At 47.4% G+C, this 7,773-nt stretch overlaps 1 protein-coding gene across 1 annotated transcript in view; it reads right to left on the reverse strand.

The window, feature by feature from the left end:
- Positions 1-7,509, reverse strand: part of USP9X (ubiquitin specific peptidase 9 X-linked) — a 166,666-nt gene extending 159,157 nt beyond the window's left edge. Inside the window, exon 1 of the mRNA XM_047715204.1 lies at positions 7,360-7,509. The gene's annotated coding sequence lies outside the window, so the exon portion shown is untranslated. The remainder of the gene's footprint in view (positions 1-7,359) is intronic.
- Positions 7,510-7,773: the final 264 nt, after the last annotated feature.

Raw genomic sequence — 7,773 nt, forward strand, 5'->3', positions numbered from 1 at the left:
CTACTCCTTGGGTTCAATTCATCTGCTCGAGCAGGTCACAGAATTCAGCGAAACATTTTACTTACTAGATCATTGGTTTATTATAGAACGATATAATTCAGAACAGCCATTCGAATGGAAGAGAGGCACAGGGGGAGGTATGGGAAAAGGATGAGAAGTTTCCATGCCCTCTGCAGGTGCGCCACTCTATCCACATCTCCACCTGCTCACCAACCTCAAAGCTCTCTGAACCCCATCCTTTTAGTTTAAATCAATGGCCAATGGTGATTGATTGAATAACCCCCCCACACCCATCAGAGGGGTGGGACTGAAATTTCCAACCTTCTAATCACAAGTTTGGTTCCCAAGGCAACCAGCCCCATTCCTTAGGTGCAGTCCAAAGTCACTCATGAACATAACAAAAGACACCTTCAAGGCTCTCAACACTGAGGAAATTCCAAAGGTTTTAGGAGTTTCCTTACTCCCAAAACGAAGACCTAATATATGTCTTATTATAAGCCACAATATCACAGTCCACCCTGGTCTTCGGATATGGATCCCTCATAGCAAAACAATCATAAAAGTCAAAAGAGATATCATCTAGTCATTAATAACTATCCAGTCCAGCATCATACGGAGGACGAGCAGTCCTCCTCGCAGACGGCTGGCCACTCAGGTTTGTAGGCTTCCATGCCATCCTGTTGGGTTCCAAAAACAAGAGTGCACTACACGGCTTCACTCTCTCAGGCATCTGGTATACTCAAGCTAAGAAGGAACAGCACCTGTTCGAAGCCTCTTTGGCGATGTCAATGTAATATTGGATTTCCCTCATTATATATAACCCCCGTATTCATTCCCTTACCCCTCAGCTACTATTTTTCTTCCCCTCCATTTATACCCAAACCTTCCCACCTCTGGAAGGGACATTAGGTTTGGTCACTGCGCTGGTGCAGACTGCAGGCCGCAAAACTAGTCTAGCAAGTCCCTCCTCCTCAGTGCAGTTCTAGTCAGATAAGGTGAGGTTCCCCACGTGCAGAACTGGTGGGCTATCTTTACCGCCAGCTGAGTGTTCACTGTTTGCCCCAATTTCACCAGAAGGGGTGAAGGCCCATCCTGCCCCATTGGGCCCTTAGGAATTCAGACACAAAGGTTAAAAATATGCAGTTGCAGTTTCTTGCTTAGGAATCGATTCAGCCCCCGTAGTCCTGGGTCCTGTGACCACTGCATCGAGTAGAGAAAAAAAAAGTTGAGGCGGTGTGGAAAAGAATACTAGCACCTTCCACACCCCCTCTTCCCCAGATCCACCAGAAAAACAGAGGAATCTATCCAGTGGGTTAGCCTCCTCGTGTTCGCGCTGTGTGTGAGAACACACTGGCGCAGGCCTTTAAGCCAGGCCCCTTCATGTGTGTCTCTCCCCCTCGCCCACACTGACCCCCCACTTTTAGACAACCACTGCTTTTTTTTTCTTTAAAGATTTTTAATTTATTTATTTGACATAGAGAGAGAGATCACAAGCAGGCAGAGAGGCAGGCAGAAAGAGAGAGGGAAGCAGGCTCCCCGCACAGCAGAGAGCCCAATGCGGGGCTTGATCCCAGGATCCTGAGATCACGACGGGAGCCGAAGGCAGAGGCTTAACCCACTGAGCCACCCAGGCTCCCCGACAACCACTGTTTAATCGCCCCCTTCATTCTCTGTCTAACTAGTACTTTGAGGAGGATGTCCCTGACAAGTGTTGGTCATTATCAGCTGTAAAGTACATTCCCCAGTCTGAAGTCTGAAGAAGTGTGGATGGCCTGTACAAAGTAGCGCCCTATCCTCAGTTCTGGTTCTTTCCCAGCATGGGAGTGTCCGCCTCTCCCACCGGGAAAGCAAAGCCAGTCTAGAGTCAGTGACTCCTGCTGTCAGGACCCATTCGTGGTGCCCCCCACTCCCTGCTGCCAGCCATCAGGCTCACTCGCCAGCTACATTAAGGTCTCTCCCACCAAAAAATCTGCCACAAGGCCATCTGCAGTTTCTGTCTCCTTTGCCAAAACAGAACAATTCTTACTAACATTCTGTGCCTCAGAAGGTGCCAGAGGAACAGGTCTGGAACCAGCCCATCTCTGCGTGGCTGCAGACCCCCACTGTCCACTCATCTCATGGACCTAGGCAGCCACCTCCAGGGAGCACGTGGGGATGTGTTTGTTCAAACCACCTTCCAAACCCAGAAGGGAGTTCTTCTGATGGGCGTTGACATGTCCTACCTTAATGCACCCCTGAAATTTCCACAGGGCTAGGCCCTGCGTGGGCATCTATTTAATGGGCCACGTTTCTGCCGCCCTCCTGCTGACCAGAAGCCCAGCCCACTGGCCACTGCCCATTAGTCAGTAAAAAGTCAAACATACAGGCTTTTTATCACCGTTCAGTTCTTCCATCACGGCTAGTGAAACAGCATGCAGTTCAGACCACTGAGCTGATGGGTTTTTTACCTTTTTCAATCAGAATGGAGGCCCTCCAAGCAAGATGATGTTCATTCTACCCCCCCCCCCCGCCCCCAACCGTGGAACTTCTGTCCACATTTCAAGCAGCTCTTTATCTGTCAGTCAGGAGCTGTTTATAGGTATTGACTAAGTGATGAGAGAACCCAGCAAGCTCCCCATACCATTCCCGAGTCAGTCCCAGGGGAAAAGGGGCTCCCTGCTCCTAAGGAAGCTTCTGCTGGCATTCCCCAGGCACTGCCACCCCCGTTAAGGTGTTTTTCCAACATCATTCTAGACATTGTGGGTATTTCAGGTTTCAAGATCATGTATGTCCCTCACCTTCAATTAATACCCCACAGCAAGGTAGCAAATGTCTTTCAAAAAAACTCCCTTCCCCAAAGTCCCAGCAGTGGTCACTGGGAGGCGCTCACAGGCTCTTGCCATAAGCTCCAGTCTACACTCTATGAAGCGCTATTGCCAAGAATTGGTCTCGACCAGCATTCCAGTTTACACCCTCCACTGCGTGGGCTCAGGCATCTTACTGGTTCCCATTTAGCAGGTCTACTTAATATTTATTGCTCGAAGGGCATATATATATATGCCTTCTGTTACTAGGTAGGGGAAGGATTCCCATCAGATACAATGTCCACCCCTTGTCAATCCCTAATTATTTTGCCTTTAACCATCAGGTAAAAGAAATGCAACCCTTTCCCATAAAGTCTATTCAAACATACAAATCCTCCTACAAACTTTTACCATGATTCCATCAACTCACGTTCCTAGCTGTAACCTCTGTCAGGACTTCATCATCAGGTTATATAGAGTAAGGGAAGTGTTCCTCAGCCACATTTAATATCCATCCCCATAGAGCATTCAGGTAAAGTCAACATGATTTCTTTAGAGAGTATTGGCTTCAGCATTCCAACTTTCATAACCCTTTCAATCCTATGTTTTGACATTCTGTCAGTCTAACTGTGGCAGGAGTCAGGGCTTTACCAATGGGTTCTGGTACCATAGTTTATGGGACTCCCAGATCAAGGACTCAGGGAAACTTCTCTGACCACTTTACGCACTCTTGTGCTACAAAGGCTCTGGGTCCCCAGTGAGAGGGTCAAGCCAAGGGACCCTAACCCTTTTGTCAATCTTTATCTTGATTAATCTGCCAAACTGCTCACCCACGCAGTTGCTGGTCTGGTACTTCATTCTGATTTTTGCCTTCCCGCTTGTAAAATTTCTCTAAACAGGGGTAAATAAAGCAGAATTGTTTGGGGCCCTTTAATGTTGGGGAGCAACAGGGGTCCATTTGGCCTGACCAACATTAGGTAGTGCTATATTAAAGCCTTTGTCTTTATCCCATCAGTGTTTTATTCATCCTATTTCTTTTTTTAAAAACTTACACAATTTATATATACTACACACACACACACAAAAAAAAACTCAGTTCACCCATTTCTTACTAATCATCTAAAAATTTCCACCCGGCTGGGACAAGTCCCCTTTATGTTTCCTCTTTGTTTCGCTCCTATCAATATTCACTTTATTCACCGTATTTCTTAATAACTTCAAAATTTTCCACCTAGTTCGGCAGTATCCCCTGACTTTCCCCATTGGCTTGTTAATTAACCTACGGTTTCTATTAGCATCTGTAAGGTACCCGAAGAGAAACTGAGACAAGAAATTTGATGAGGCTTCCCGAGCTGTTTTTTGGTTTTGCAACAATGAGGTTACACGGGGCACTCCTCTGAAAGGGACCCCCTCAGCCACAGCATTTATCCTGACCTGGGTAATGGGCATACTGGCCAGGTTAATATCTCCGTCATCATAAAGCCAGTCCCAGATGCCTTGCATAGGAAGCCTATCAGCTGGCTTCATCGGGGTTCCACTTGGCATTGATGCAGGTTAAGGACAGTCCCCTTTCTAAGGATTAACAAGGTTTAGGGTGGCTTTCATGCAGTCCACCACCTTGGAAATGTCTGGATCACTAACAGACACCTGGGACTGTTCCATAGTGACCAGTGGGTCCCACAGCCACCCAAACACGCTCTTCCACCCAGAAGAATTCAGACCAGAGACACTGCCCCCAATCAGTTACTCCCCCAAACCCGTTCAGTGAAGCTTCCTCAGGAAGCCGAGGATACTGACAGACAAAATGAAAACAACTCTTTCACACTACAGCCCCCTAGTTTCAAAAGTTTCCTGGTTTTACCCTTCCCCCACAGTGACTTTTACCTTGGGGGGCGGCTTTGAGGCTAATGGCCAAAGCTCAGACTCACTGAAATCGGAATCTGGACTAGCATCAAAGTCCAACTGAGCGTTCCCTTTTAGTTTAGCTATTACAGATAACAATGACCAAGGGACTTAATATTTTGCCTTTTTCTCATTAGTATGCACTTCCTTATTCCAACTGCCCAGGAGCTGAGTCCTTGTTTAGTAACTGAACACAGCACAGTTGCTGCTCCGTTCCTTGGGTGACCACATGGACACCCAGGAATCAAGAGCTTCACCACCACCCTCCTTCCTTTTATGCTTTCTTTTCCCAAACCACATGCTTCTGTGAGCCAGGGACAGTCTACAAATCCCAATTCACTGAACACCAACCCTTTTGGGTTCCCGGACCCAAATCCAAAGCTGGGGGTAAGGGCTTTCCACACAATAGCAAGCAATTCCTGACACCAGCAGTTTGAGTCCCAAGAATTCAACTCAATTCCAATACCACCTACCCGGAGATGGCACCAGACTGCCCAGGTTAAAGAGTCCAGTCCTACAAGGCTGTTCCCCTGCCCCCAGCCACCCTACACCAACTTCAGATGCCAGTTGCAAGGCAGGCTGTTCCCCTGCTTCTGACTGACCAGCTATAGACTGGAGGTTCCAATGACCATCTCCTGGGGTTCGATTAATTTGCTAGAGCGGCTCACAGAACTCGGAGTAACATCTTACTTACTAGATCACCGGTTTGTTATAAAAGGATATAACCCAGAAACAGCTAGATGGAAGAGATCCACAGGGCAAGGTACGGGGAAAGGACGAGGGGCTTCCATGCCCTCTCCAGACCTGCCACTGTGCCCAAAACTCCACGTGTTCAACAACCTGAAAGCTCTACGAACCCCGTCCTTTGGGGTTTTATGGAGGCTTCATTACAAAGTCATGATTGATTTAATCATTGGCCATTGGTGATTGATTCAACCTCCAGCCCCTCTCCCTCTGGGAGGTCAGGGGTGGGACTGAAAGTTCCAACCCTTTATTCATACTTGGTTCCCCTGGCAACCAGCCCCCATCCTTAGGTGCAGCCCAAATGTCACTCATTAACATAACAAAAGACACCTTTGTTGCTCTCCTCACTTCGGAAATTCCAAGGGTTTTAGGAGCTGTCTGCGAGAAACGAAAAGGGAGGCCAAATTTATATTTCTTATTACCAATCACAATATCACAGCTTGTAAACTGCAACCACCTTTTGGAGGACATATTTTTAACATCTAATGCAAGTTGCAAATACGCATTCTGTCTGACCCAACATTTCTTCTACTGTCTCGACTCTAGAAATAAACACTCCTGAACAGGTACAAAGATGCAGGGACGTGAACATTAATCATAGAATGTGGGTAAGAGTGAACACAGGGCAAGAGGGAAATAAACAAGGGCATATGCACCCTTAATAAGGAATATTACGAAGCAGGTGAAAAGAATGAGATGGGGCGCCTGCGTGGCTCAGACAGTTAACCGCCTGACTTTCGGCTCAGGTCATGATCTCTGGATCCTGGGATGGAGCCTTGCCTCAGACTCCCTGCTCAGAGGGGAGTCGGCTTTTCCCTCTGCCCTTCCCCCTCTCATATAAATAAAAATCTTTTTTTTTAATAAGAGGTTTTTTTTTTTTAAAGATTTTATGTATTTATTTGACAGAGACAGGTAGAGAGAGAGAAAACAGGGAGAGGGAGAAGCAGGCTCCTGCTGAGCAGGGAGCCTGATGCAGAGCTCGATCCCAGGACCCTGAGATCATGACCTGGGCTGAAGGAAGCCGATTAAACAGCGGAGCCACTCAGGTGCCCCAATAAATAAAAATCTTAAAAACAAAAGAAAGAAACGAATGAGGTGGGTCTATACGTCATCATACGGAGTGACATACAAGACAAACTGTTTAGTGAATAAAGCAACTTGCAAAAAGATACGTATTACTATGCAAAAAAAGTTAAACAAACCTACACATAATGCCATATGTTTTAATAAGCATATATATGTAGAAAAACACATGTAAATGCTAAGCGGTTAACACTGGCTGCCTCTGGGTAGGAGGGAAGAGAAGGGAATCAGAACTGGGGCTGGTGACAGAGAGGACTTCAGTTTTTTCTTTCTAACTGTCCTTCAAGGACAATTAACGCTTCCGTAATTAGAAATTAATGTTTTATAAAGGGCATCTGGCTGTGTAGCAAAATCGCCGAGCCGCCCCCACCTTCTTTATCACTTTAGTGCACACTGGCGCAACTTCCAATTCGTAGCGCCTGTATTACTTGCCACTGGAACCTGCTCAGCTGCTGAAGTTGGCTTTGCTACCCATGTGGCAGCCCAGGAATGCTGGGGGATGAGCCCCCCGAACGCAGCCCTCAACCCATGACTGATGGGAGTCCGGGTACCTCTCACCGGGGACCAGTCGGGAGGTAGAAAGCGCATTAGTTAATTTGAACAGACGGGATTTACTATTTAAAAAGCAAAACAAACAAAACGTTAACTAGGCATAAAGTTGTTAAGGAGCTAACTCGAGCGGTGAAAAGAGAGGTCTGAGGGATCGTCAAGAAAGTCAGCGCAGAAGCGGCTATCAGCCCCAGGCTGAGGTACAAGGAGAGAGAATGGAATTGTTACAACTTTGAAGCTGGAGGAAAGGGCTCCGTGGACTGGGACCCAGACCCCTGAGGAGGGGGGTGCTACTCACCTCATGCTGGTGTTGCTGATAGAGGGTGGATGAGTCTGGCTCTGTGAATCCTGGCAAACGAACAACCGGATTCGGCTGCAGACAACGAAAGGCGCTGCTGGGGCGGCGGTGAAGAATGTTCTGGGGGAATGCTGACAGCAGCAGGAAGCTGACAGGAGGGAACAAGGAAGAACAGAAAGGAGTTTAAGTCGCTACGTCCTCCTCCCGCCTTGCAGTCTCCCTCTATCGCCCCCTATAGGCGGAGTCTAGCAGGAAGCCGTTGGCCAAGCTGAAATGCGAACGCTCGCTTCCCACCCCCCCCCTTCAAAAGGCAGAGTATAGAAGAGTGAGTTTGAAGCTCAATAACTTAATAACATGCGGAAAAATAGAGAATAGTTTAATAAATCCCAGTTCATCTGTCACTCAGCTGTAAGA

Source organism: Lutra lutra, chromosome X (genome assembly GCF_902655055.1).
Source record: "Lutra lutra chromosome X, mLutLut1.2, whole genome shotgun sequence".
In the NCBI taxonomy this organism is placed as follows: domain Eukaryota; kingdom Metazoa; phylum Chordata; class Mammalia; order Carnivora; family Mustelidae; genus Lutra; species Lutra lutra.